The sequence below is a fragment of the Chiloscyllium plagiosum genome, chromosome 49 (assembly GCF_004010195.1).
Source record: "Chiloscyllium plagiosum isolate BGI_BamShark_2017 chromosome 49, ASM401019v2, whole genome shotgun sequence".
Classification (NCBI taxonomy): Eukaryota; Metazoa; Chordata; class Chondrichthyes; order Orectolobiformes; family Hemiscylliidae; genus Chiloscyllium; species Chiloscyllium plagiosum.
The window spans coordinates 130,655-143,817 of NC_057758.1; positions in this window are offsets into that span (position 1 = coordinate 130,655).

Genomic DNA, 13,163 nt, shown 5'->3' on the forward strand with positions numbered 1-13,163 from the left:
TGTGGTTTGTTTCCACTTGGATTGTGTGGAGTGGAAGTGAATGGGAGGGGCTTTGAGTCTATTGGGACTTTGGAGGTAGAGACTGAATTGAAAAGGGGTTTGTGTTCATTCAGATTACGTGGAGTTTGGAGTGAACAGGAAAGGGGACTGGTTGCATTGGGATTGTGCAGAATGGGAGTGAATGGGAAGTGACTTGGGTCCATGGGGATTGCATTAAATGGGATTGAACGGAAGTGGGTTTTAGTCCGATGGAATTGGTGTGAATGGGATGTGATTTCTGTCCATTGCGTTGGCATAGAGTGGGAGTGAGCGGGAAGGGGTTTGGGTCCATTAGAAATGTGCAGAATGGGAGTGAATGGGGATAGGTCTCGGATCATTTGGATTATATAGAATGGGAGTGAATGAGAAGGGGCTTCGGATCATTTCGATTATGTGGAATGGGAGTGATTGATAAGGGGTTTCGGATATTTGCATTATGTAGAATAAGAGTGAATGGGAAGGGGTTTCGGATCATTTGGTTTGTGTTGAGTGGGAATGGATTGGAAGGGTTTTGAGCCCTTTTGGATTGTGTGGAGCGGGACTGAACGGGAATGAGTTTTTGTCCGAATGGTATTGTGTAGCTTGCGAGTGAACTGGGAGGGGTCCGGCGACATTTTCATCAAAACTGATGTTGACACCCCTCTGAGAGCATGAACCGAAACAGTCAAAGAGGAAAATATCACTCTATAATCTGTCAAAGGAGAGTGAAGGGTTTTGCAGCCTGTTTTTCAGCAACCGCTGGTGGTTGAGTAAAATAAATCCCTCACACTGACTATAAAATCAGCAAGTAGAAACTCATTTGTCTATCTCAGTGAGCAAATGAAATAAACTATTAACAAAACCGAATAAGTCCCTTCTGGCTACTAACTACCAGGACTGTACATAATTCTCCAAGTGCGGCTGCACCAGAGTTTTGTGCAGCTGTAATATGATCTCCTGGCGCCGAAACTCAATCCCTCTGCTAATAAAAAAATAACAAATCGGATGCCTTCTGAACAAACCTACCAACCTGGCTAGCAACTTTCAGGGAACTATGCACATGGCATCGAGATCTTTCTGTTCATCCACGTGATCAAGTATCCGACCAATCGTCCAGTAAATTTTATTCATGTTACTCCTTCCAAAGGGAATCAACTCCCACCTTTTTGCGTTAAACTCCATTTGATACCCCTCAGCCCAGCTCTGCAGCTTAAGGATGACCCTCTGCAACTTCCAAATCCCTCTGCACTATGCACAACTCCACTGATCTTAGTGTCATCCACACATTTACTAACCTATCCTTCTACACCCTGATCCAGATCATTATACAAATGACAAAGAGCAGCGGTGCCAAAACAGATCCTTGCGGGACACCACTTGTAACCGAACTCCAGGATGAAAATTTCCCATCAACCACCACCATCTGTCTTCTTACGGCTAGGCAATTTCTGATCCGAACCACTTAAAGCACCCTCAATTCCATATCTCTGTGTTTTCTGCAATAGCCTACTGTGGGAAACCCTATCAAACGCTTTACTGAAATCCAAGTACACCATATCAACTGCTTTACCCTCATCCACCTGTTTGGTCACCTTCACAAAGAACTCAATAAGGTTTGTGACCTACCCTTCACAAACCTATGTTGAGTATCCCTAATTAAAATATCCCTTTCTAGATGATTAGAAATCCGATCTCTGATAATCCTTTCCCAAACGTTACCCATTACTGATGTCAAGCTCACTGTTCTGTAATTGCCAGGTTTATCTCTACAGCCCTTCTCGAACAAGGAGACGACATTTGATATCCTCAAGCCTTCTGGCACTATTAATGTAGACAATGACGACAAACATTCTCTTCCCTAGCTTCCAAGAGAATCCTCGGGTACATCACATCCGGCCCAAGGGACTTAGCTATTTTCATACATTCCAAATTATTAACATCTCCTGTTTATGAATCTCAATCCCACCAAGTCCAGTAGCATGTATTTCAGTATTGTCCTTGACAACACTGTGTTTTTCCAGTGTGAAAATTGACAAAAGATATTCAGTTAACATCTCTCCTAACTCTTTGGACTCGATGCACAACTTCTCACTATTGTCCCTGACTGGGCCTCATTTACTTCAGTCATTCTTTTAATCCTGACATATCTGCGGAAAGTTTTCGGGTTTAACCATGGTTCCCTCCCTCGACACTGCCTCCCTGCCTGACAGGTGCGTACTTACATGCAGTAGCAGTCCCATGAACAATTTTCCACATTTGAATTGTGCCAATTCCCTGCAGTTTCCTTCCCCTTCCTATGCATCCTAAATCGGATGAGATTTAGTCACGGCGTTCACTTTCCAAAAACAATGCAGACTTTCCCAACTTCCCAAATTCTATATTCAATGCCCTGACTCCTGAAAGACGTTCTCTTAAGTCTCTTATTGGATGCTGATCCCTGCTGCCTTAAAGCTTCTATGTTTGTATTTACCTGTTTGCCAAGGGATGTGTTCATGGGATGCTACTGTATTGGAGCAGTTAATTAGTAATAGTTAGTGCATTGGGTCAGTTAGGTTTTCCGATAGTTCTCCAACACATTCCACATTGCACTTACATTTTAATTATTTTTAACGGTTATTTTCTTTTGCATTTTATTAAACAATACACAGCTTACAAAACAATTAACACTAGCAGCTGTATACAGAGAAACAGCCCTTTTACAAGCAGCAAAGCCAGGCTCCAAACCCCATGTTCAACCAGCTTTCAGGAAATGAGGACAGATCTCAGATCGCACTTTCAATTACCACAAAGCAGTAACAAATACATGCAAGACAGTCCAATTACATAAAAAAAAACATTGCATAAAATGCAGACCGGCCTTCAACATTCCAGCCACTCTAAGGCAGCCCACCCCTACGCCTCTTCGAACTCTCAGTCTGCCCCATGCCCTTTCCGGTTCTCAGTCCGCCCTGAGACACCTGCCGGCCACCTCTACGACAGCCCGTCCTGCTTCCCCAACGTCCTCCCCACCCAGGATGACAGTGGTCAGGACGGCCTACTCACATTCTGGCTTCCCTAATCGCACTCCACACCTTCTGGCCACTTCTAGGACAGCCTGTCCCGGTATCTGCACGGGGTGACAGTGCTGAGGACAGCCTACCCACATTCTGGCTCTCAGTCTGCCCCTACCTACCATATGGCTCTCGCCCACCCTAATGTGCCAACCGGCCTTTGGACTGCCCTGCACTTTCATTTTATCGTGTTTCGACTGTAGTGTTTAAATAAATTTTGTTTTGCTTACAGCCGAATGGTTTGACCAGCTGCAACACTCCTGGAACACCCACTTTACCTGCCTTTAAAATAAGCAAACGTTAGGGAGGAGGCTACTATCTTAAAATATTTTCAGGGGATCTGGTCTGGTCCATAACAACCTAGGAAGCATCTGTACTGATTTTGCGTCATTGGTAGAGAGGATTTCAGCTAACTGGATGGCCTGATGAGGATCATTTAATTCTGCTGTCATTTATGCTTCAGTCCTGCTAACGTGCGGAGGGTTTCCTGGAGGAGACTTACGGGATATCTCAGGACAATCGTACGCTGCTCCCTGAACGGCGCCTTAGTCACAGCATAAACCCCAGTGTTAGTACAGCAACTCAGAAGCTGCAGTATGAAGCTTAATTCCATCAGAAAAAAAAATGTATAGATACAGCATTTGGTAACCAAAGCAGTACACGCGGATCCATATAGTGTACAACCTTACAACATCATTAAATTGGCCGAGATAGCCATTTGTAATATGATGGATTTCCTTTGGCTCTCCATCTCTGAGTCTCTGGGACTCTCCCAAATTTCTGAGTGTCCTCCGGGCTCTGCTGATCATGGGGATGTTTCTCACCATCAAAGCATTGCACAACAGGATCAGGAGAAATGGGGCACCTGGGGTGCTGTAGATGAACTCGGTTGCAACCCAGAATGGTAAAATGCTCAGCGTGCAATCTAATCAGACAAAACTGGGGTTGGTTCACCAACACTTAGCACTCCGTCAATATGAAATGCTAGAGCATGTTCTTTGAGCTGCTCAGCACAGTTACTGTGCACAGAACCACAGCGGCCATTTCCTCTTTGCAATATGTACTTTTCAGCTCCTGGCAATAGATGGCGACAAATCGGTCAAGGGTGAAAGCGATGGCGAACCAGACTGAACAGTCAGTTGCTGCACAGAGTAGGACAGTGTGAATATTACACAGAGGAATGGAGTCCAGGAAATGAAAGTGCTCTGTAAAAGTAATTGAAATGTGCCTCAATATCAGATCGAAAAGAGTAACCAGTATGTCAGTTACTGCCGAAGCGACAAGGTAGTGGGTGATGCTCTTAGAGAGACTGCGATTTCCCTTGCACATGATCACAATCGTCACTCGGTTAGCTGTGTGGAAGGAAAACATACAGGGACATTAGAAATCCCGTCGGACACAGAATAATATTTTAACTCAGCACCAATTGACAGTTTTACATGTGTCTTCTTGCATTGGTTGTTATATTCAAATGATCACACCCAGTTCTGATCATGCACTTGGAGATGACAATGGTCTTGAAAAGCACAGCAGGTCAGGCAGCATCCCAGAAGCAGGAAAATCGACATCTCAGGCAAAAGCCTGCTCCTGCTCCTCGGATGCTGCCTGACCTGCTGTGCTTTTCAAGACCATTGCCATCTCCAAGTGCATGATCAGAACTGGGTGTGACTGCAAGGACTGCAGGACTGCAGATGCTGGAAACAAGAGTCTAGATTAGAGTGGTGCTGGAAAAGCGCAGCAGGTCAGGCAGCATCCCAGAAGCAAGAAAATCGACATCTCAGGCAAAAGCCTGCTCCTGCTCCTCGGATGCTGCCTGACCTGCTGCGCTTTTCCAGCACCACTCTAATCTAGACTCTTGTTTCCAGCATCTGCAGTCCTTGTTTTTACCACGACAATGATCCTGGCAAAAATTTGTAGAGAATCAGAAAGCTGTAGAAATGGGTTAGTTGCATAGAACAATCAGCTCTGATTTTGAAAAGAAAACACGTACCAGGGACACCAGCAACATCGAGAATTAGAAACAAATTAATTTGGACAAGTTGATGTAGAAATTGAACGGTAATACACGTTGGTAACCAATAGCTAGCAAGATGGTTAAACAAGAATGGATTGTGACATTCTGATAAATTGGCCTTACATTCCATTTGCTCCTCTCCCTCTGCACCTGATTGTGTCATTGGTTTTTAATGTTTTCAATATACTAAATTCAAGTTTGATTGGAGTTTGGTGTTTTGGGTATAATTTAAACTGATTGGCCTAATTCAAGTTTGTTTTTGTCTCCAAGCAACCAGCTACTCTAGCTGCTGGACCAAACGGTTACATTGCATCTTGTTCAGAACACTTGGTGCTGTCAGGTAGTACTGCCAGCTTTTAACGTTCCTAAAGGTACAGTAGACTTCTACACCTTCACAACAATACTCAGAGATAACACTTTGAGGGAAGCTTTTGATAACACAAGCAGGGTCGGAGGTGACCTAAGGGAATTGATCATCACGAAGAGTCAATGAGACATAGAGATCTACAGCACAGAAACAGAGCCTTCAGACATCCTAATCTAATTCAATCCTATTTGCCACCATTTGGCCCATCTCCCTCTGATTCCTTGTCGCTCAGATCCCTTTTAAATTCCCACTCCCCCCCACCTTACTCTCATCCTATGCCTTCTAGTTCTGTACTCCATGGCCTAAGTGGCCTAACCAATGACCTTCACAGTCACAAAATGACCTGCCAACTCCTGTACGCAATAAAGGAAAGCATAGGTCCTATGTACCTGCGACTTTACCTTGCAGGATCTATGAACCTGCAGTTCAAGATCTCTTTGTTCAGTAATTCAGTGTTTAAGTCCTGCCCTGATATGCCTTTCCAAAACTCAGCACCTCAGATTGATCTAAATTAATCTCTTTCTGACACTTCTCGGCCCACGACATCATCACAGCTCTAGTTCAATCCTCTCTCCCTCTCCAACACATCTCCTACCTCAATATAGTCGAAAACAGAGCCGGTTTAGAGTGGTTTAGGGAGTTACCGATCGAAAGGGTAGAGTGAGTTGTCTAAGGACCCCAGGCAACTATCCTGGTCTCTGAGTGAGGTCAGAGTATATTGTATATTCAATATTTAGTATATTGAAAACATTAAAAACCAATGACACAATCAGATGCAGAGGGAGAGGAGCAAATGGAATGTAAGGCCAATTTATCAGAATGTCACAATCCATTCTTGTTTAACCATCTTGCTAGCTATTGGTTCCCAATGTGTATTACTGTTCAATTTCAATGTCAACTTGTCCAAATTAATTTGTATCTAATTCTCGATGTTGCTGGTGTCCCTGGTACGTGTTTTTTTTTCGAAATCAGAGCTGATTGTTCTATGCAACTAACCCATTTCTACAGCTTTCTGATTCTCTACAAATTTTTGCCAGGACCATTTGCAAGCAAACGTTTAAGAAAAGAGGGTGGGCTGAGGGGAGAGCATGTTCTGGTGATATTATCACCGAATCCCTACAGTGTGGAAACAGATCAATTGACCCAACAGATCCACACTGATACGTCCAAGAGTAAATTACCTGGACCTATTCCCCCCTTCATTTAACCCTGACGAATGATCCAAACATGATGAGCAATTTAGCATGGCCGTTTCACCTAAGCTGCACAAGTTTGGATTGTGGGAGGAAGCTGGAGCACTCGGAGGAAACCCGCGCAGTCACAGGCCGAACATGCAACCTCCACACAGCCGCCCAGAGGCTGGAATTGTACCCGGGACCCTGGCGCTGTGATGCAGCCGTGCTAACCACTGAGCCACCGTGCCACCCACAATTATCGTTAAATTGTTCATTCAGAAACAGCGGCAATGCTCCCAGAACCTGTGTTCGCGCCTCTCGATGGCAGGTTATGGAGTTTTCATTCAATCAATAAATGACTCCAGTGATGCTGGGGAAACATTTCCCAATTGTCTCGAATGAAACTTGTCTGGTTCTGCCTACGCCTGGGAGGAAGTGAGGACTGAAGATGTTGGAGATCAGAGTCGAGCGTGTGGAGCTGGATAGGGGCAGCAGGTCAGGCAGCATCCGAGGAGCAGGAGAATCGCTGTATCGGGCATAAGCCCTACATCAAGAAACCTTTTGGACCACTGCTGTTGGCCACTTTTAAAAATAACTCAGACCCAGGCATAGGTGGATGGGTTAGTACGTTTGCAGATGACACTAAAGTCAGTGGACAGTGTGGAAGGACATGGAAGGTTGCAGGGAGACTTGGATAAACTGCAGAATTGGGCTGAGAGGTGGAAAATGGAGTTCAATGCAGATAAATGTGAGGTGATTGACTGAGGGAGGAATAACAGGAAGGCAGAGTACTGGGTCAATGGAAAGAGTCTTGGTAGTGTGGATGTGTGTAGGGATATTGGAGTCCATGTACGTAGATCCCTGAAAGATGCCACCCAGGTGGATAGTGCTGTTAAGGAGGCATACGGTGTGTTAGGTTTTGTTGGAAGAGGGATTGAGTTCTGGAGCCATTATGTCATGCAGAAACTGTTGCGCCAGCACTTGGAGTACTGTGTGTAATTCTCGTCGGCCCCTTACAGGAAGGACGTGGGAGCATTGGAAAAGGTGCAAAGGAGATTTACCAGGATGTTGCCTGGTCTTATGAGGAAAGGCTGAGAGACTTGGGTCTGTTCTCATTGGAAAGAAGAAGGCTAAGGGGGGGATTTGTTTGAGACATACAAGATGATCAGAGGATTAGATAGGGTAGGCAGTGCAAGTCTTCTTCCTAGGATGATGACGTCAGCGTGTACGGCGGGACATAGCTACAAATTAAGGGGTTTTCGATTTAAGACAGATGTCAAAGGCAGGTTCTTTTTTCAGAGAGTGGTAATGCCCTGCCTGCCAATGTGGTTAACTCAGTCACACGAGGGAGTTTTAAACATGGATGAGGATGGGATAATGTAGGGGGGACGGGCTTAGATTAGTTCTCAATTCGGTGCAACATCGGAAGCCGAAGGGCCTGTTCTGCGCTGTATTGCTCTATGTTCTATGTTCTAAGCCTGGTACGACACCCCTCAGTGAGGATCCCCACCAGCTCCCATCTCGTTTTTGAGCAAAGATGGTTGTCACCTATTGGCAGGTTCTGAATCAACCTGTCTATGGTTCCAAATTTGGAAACGGAGGGAACCCTTTCAGAAGAAGGGGTGGCCCACTGCAGACAGGGAGGAGGAAGAATTCCTTCTTTCCGAGAGGAAAGAATCTATGGAATTCTTGATTGCCAAGGGGTGCTGTGGCTGGGTCATTCAGTATATTTAAGGCCGAGAGAGAGAGATCATTTTATTTCTAATCTGGCTGGAAAATCAGAGATAGTGTAGGACAGTAGAGTTGAGAACGATTGGATTAGGCATTAATTCATTGAACGGCCAAAGAGTTTCAATTGGTCAAATGGTATCCTCCTGCTGGACCGTCTAACCGATTTATGATTGAAAACACTGCCCGGGGGTTGGCAGGTAGAGCTGGGGCGTGTGCAGATCCTGCTTAGCCAAGACAAAAGCAGTGTTGCTGGGCTCCCTTAAGTTCGGTCCATCGCTCAAGTTAGACGGCAAACATGGCAACAGCGCAGAGCGGTCAGACACTGGGAAAGGTCTGTAATGCACCAGCGCAGTTACTCACTGGGTACAGCAACAGCAGCAAGGAGCGGGTAGTAGATCGGCTCGATCCTGAGGAGGGCACGATACACCTCCACTTCAACAAACATCCAGAGAAAGTATATACCTGTCAGGGTGAAAGGGAAGGCTGGTAGGTATAGGGAACGCTGGATGACTGAAGAAATTGAGGGTTCGGTTAAGAAAAAGAAGGAAGTATATGTCAGGTATAGACAGGATAGATCGAGTGAATCCTTAGAAGAGTATAAAGAAAGTAGGAGTATACTTAAGAGGGAAAACTGGAGGGTAAAAAGGGGACATGAGACAGCTTTGGCAAATAGAATTGAGGAGAATCCAAAGGGTTTTTACAAATATATTAAGGACAAAAGGGTAACTAGGGAAAGAATAGGGCCCCTCAAAGATCAGCAAGGTGGCCTTTGTGTGTAGCCACAGAAAATGGAGGAGATACTCACTGAATATTTTGCATCAGAATTTACTGTGGAAAAGAATATGGAATATATAGACCGTAGGGAAATAGATGGTGACATCTTGCAAAATGTCCAGATTACAGAGGAGGAAGTGCTGGATGTCTTGAAATGGCTAAAGGTGGATAAATCTCCAGGACCTGATCAGGTGTACCCGAGAACTCTGTGGGAAGCTAGAGAAGTGATTGCTGGGCCTCTTGCTGAGATATTTGTATCATCGATAGTCACAGGTGAGGTGCCGGAAGACTGGAGGGTTGCAAACGTGGTGTCACTGTTTAAGAAGGGTGGTAAAGACAAACCAGGGAACTATAGACCGGTGAGCCTGACCTCGGTGGTGGGCAAATTGTTGGAGGGAATCCTGATGGACAGGATGGACATGTATTTGGAAAGGCAAGGACTTATTAGGGATAGTCAACATGGCTTTGTGCGTGGGGAATCATGTCTCACAAACTTGATTGAGTTTTTTGAAGAAGTATCAAAGAAGATTGATGAGGGCAGAGCAGTAGATGTGATCCATATGGACTTCAGTAAGGCGTTCGACAAGGTTCCCCATGGGAGACTGATTAGCAAGGTTAGATCTCATGGAATATAGGGAGAAGTAGTCATTTGGATACAGAACTGGCTCAAAGGTAGAAGACAGAGGGTGGTGGTGGAGGGTTGTTTTTCAGACTGGAGGCCTGAGACCAGTGGAGTGCCACAAGGATCGGTGCTGGGCCCTCTACTTTTTGTCATTTACATAAATGATTTGGATGCGAGCATAAGAGGTAGAGTTAGTAAGCTTGCAGATGGCACCAAAATTGGAGGTGTAGTGGACACCGAAGAGGGTTACCTCAGATTACAACAGGATCAGGACCAGATGGGCCAATGGGCTGAGAAGTGGCAGATGGAGTTTAATTCAGATAAATGCGAGGTGCTGCATTTTGGGAAAGCAAATCTTAGAAGGACTTATACACTTAATGGTAAAGTCCTGGGGAGTGTTGCTCAACAAAGAGACCTTGGAGTGCAGGTTCATAGCTCCTTGAAAGAGGAGTCACAGATAGATAGGATAGTGAAGGCAGCGTTTGGTATGCTTTCCTTTCTTTGATAGAGTACCGAGTACAGGAGTTGGGAGGTCATGTTGCGGCTGTACAGGACATTGGTTAGGCCACTGTTGGGATATTGTGTGCAATTCAGGTCTCCTTCCTATTGGAAAGATGTTGTGAAACTTGAAAGGATTCAGAAAAGATTTACAAGGATGTTGCCAGGGTTGGAGGGTTTAAACTATAGGGAGAGGCTGAACAGGCTGGGGCTGTTTTCTCTGGAGCGTCGAAGGCTGAGGGGTGACCTTATAGAGGATTACAGAATTATGACGGGCATGGATATGATAAATATACACAGTCTTTTACCTGGGATCAGCGAGTCCAGAACTAGAGGGACATAGGTTGAGGGTGAGAGGGGCAAGATATAAAAGAGACCTAAGGGGCAACTTTTTCACGCAGAGGGTGGTACGTGTATGGAATGAGCTGCCAGAGGATGTGGTGGAGGCTGGTACAATTGCAACATTTAAGAGGCATTTGGATGGGTATATGAATAGGAAGGGTTTGGAGGGATATGGGCCGGGTGCTGGCAGGTGGGACGAGATTGGGTTGGGATATCTGGTCGGCATGGACAGGTTGGTCGGAAGTGTCTGCTTCCATGCTGTACATCTCTATAACTTATTCCCCAATTTCACGCTGCATCGTAAGAGTCAGTGTTCTCAGATTCCAATTTCTCCTCTCTGTACCTCTCGCTCTGTCTTTCGGTCTTTCTGTCTGACTTTCCCCTCACCTCTCTTTCTGTACCTTCACCTCTCTCACTCTGTCTCTCTCCTTCTGTCTCACGTTTTTTCTGTCTATCTCCCTGTCCCTGTGTGTCTGTCTCTGTTACCGTACATGACGTTGGGACTGACAGACTGCGCTGTGTGAAGCTCATATCTGAACACCTGAGGACGTGTTTCACATTTCTCCGTGGATATGTTGGTGAGTCGTCACTGTCACTTACGAATGGCACACATCAGCATTTCGTAGCAGCCTCCTGTGCAGCACCATGTCAAAGACCTTCTGGAAATCCGAATAGATCACGTCAACTGGCTCACCGTTGTCTAACTCTCAACAATCGCAACACAGTCCAGGACAAAGCAGCCCCCTCCATCGACATGCTCACACGTCCCTTCATCACTCACTCCAAAACCATCACCGTTGAGCAGTGTTTACCATCTATGCAGAAATTCACTGAGGGTCTTGAGACAGCACCTTCTAAACTGATGGGGTGTCAACCTTTAAATGCAAGGACAGCAGATACATGGGAACACCAGCCTCTGCAAATTACCTTCCAATTCACTTGCTATCATGACTTGGAAATAGCTCGGTTATGAGTTCAGTGTCACTTGGTCAAAATCATGGAGCTCCCTTCCTCACGGCACTGAGTGGCTCACCCCTCCATTCATAGGGCACTGCAGTGGTTGGAGAATGCAGGTCACTACCACTGTCCTTGGAGGGTTAATGCTTCGGCCGCTCTGCATCGTCAGAGTATCTGCACTGATTGGCTCAGCACTGTCGGAGGGTCAATGCTGAGGGAGCTCTGTACTGTTAGAGGGCCAGTGCTGAGGGAGCTCTGCACTGTCGGAGGGTCAGTGCTGAGGGAGCCCCGCACTGTGGGAGGGTCAGCGCTGAGGGAGCTCTGTACTGTTAGAGGGTCAGTGCTGAGGGAGCCCCACACTGTGGGAGGGTCAGCGCTGAGGGAGCTCGGTACTGTTTGAGAGTCAGCGCTGAGGGAGCCCCGCACTGTCAGAGGGTCAGCGCTGAGCAAGCTCTGCACTGTCGGAGGGTCAATGCTGAGGGAGCTCTGTACTGTTAGAGGGTCAGTGCTGAGGGAGCTCTGTACTGTCAGAGGGTCAGTGCTGAGGGAGCCCCACACTGTGGGAGGGTCAGCGCTGAGGGAGCTCTGTACTGTTTGAGAGTCAGCGCTGAGGGAGCCCCGCACTGTCGGAGGGTCAGCGCTGAGCGAGCTCTGCACTGTCAGAGGGTCAATGCTGAGGGAGCTCTGTACTGTTAGAGGGTCAGTGCTGAGGGAGCTCTGCACTGTCGGAGGGTCAGTGCTGAGGGAGCTCTGTACTGTTTGAGAGTCAGCGCTGAGGGAGCCCCGCACTGTCGGAGGGTCAATGCTGAGGGAGCTCTGTACTGTTTGAGAGTCAGCGCTGAGGGAACCCCGCACTGTCGGAGGGTCAATGCTGAGGGAGCTCTGTACTGTTAGAGGGTCAGTGCTGACGGAGCTCTGCACTGTCGGAGGGTCAGTGCTGAGGGAGATCTGTCCTGTTTGAGAGTCAGCCCTGAGGGAGCTCTGCACTGTCAAACGAGGATTTTTGAGAACGCTCTGCAGTATGGGAGGTTTAGGGATGAGGGGTATCCGGACTAGCGCCGAGCTGATAGTGAGGGAGCGCCAAAGTTTTGGAGGATCAGTTCTGAGGAAGGGAGAGAGGGATGGAGAGAATGGAGGGGAGCGATAGAGAGACAGATAGAGAAGGAGCGAGAGTAGCGCAGAGAAAGAGGGAGAGGGAGACAGAGAGACAGAAAGGGAGAAAAAGAGAGATTGCAGAAAAAAATAGACAGAGAACGGAGGGAGGGTCAGAGAGAGAGAGAGACAGAGGGATAGACAAACAGACACACAAATTGAGAGTGGGAGAGACAGTCAGTGACCGAAACAGAAATGGGTGCACTGTCCCTTTATATTTTCTTATGAGTTTGCCCTGGAAATCCCACTTGAGAGTATCTGTGGTCTCCCTGCACCAAATGGATTGTCACGAAACAGACAGTCAGCTCACCATCACATTCTCGAGGAATGGCCTGACCAGAAACAGACGCATCCCATCAAGGATTAAATCACGCGTTTCCAGCTTACAATCACAAAGCTTCCCGGGAAAATTGCAGGTAAAGGAACTTTAACGTGAAAGTTCAGACCGACGGGATCGGTCGTG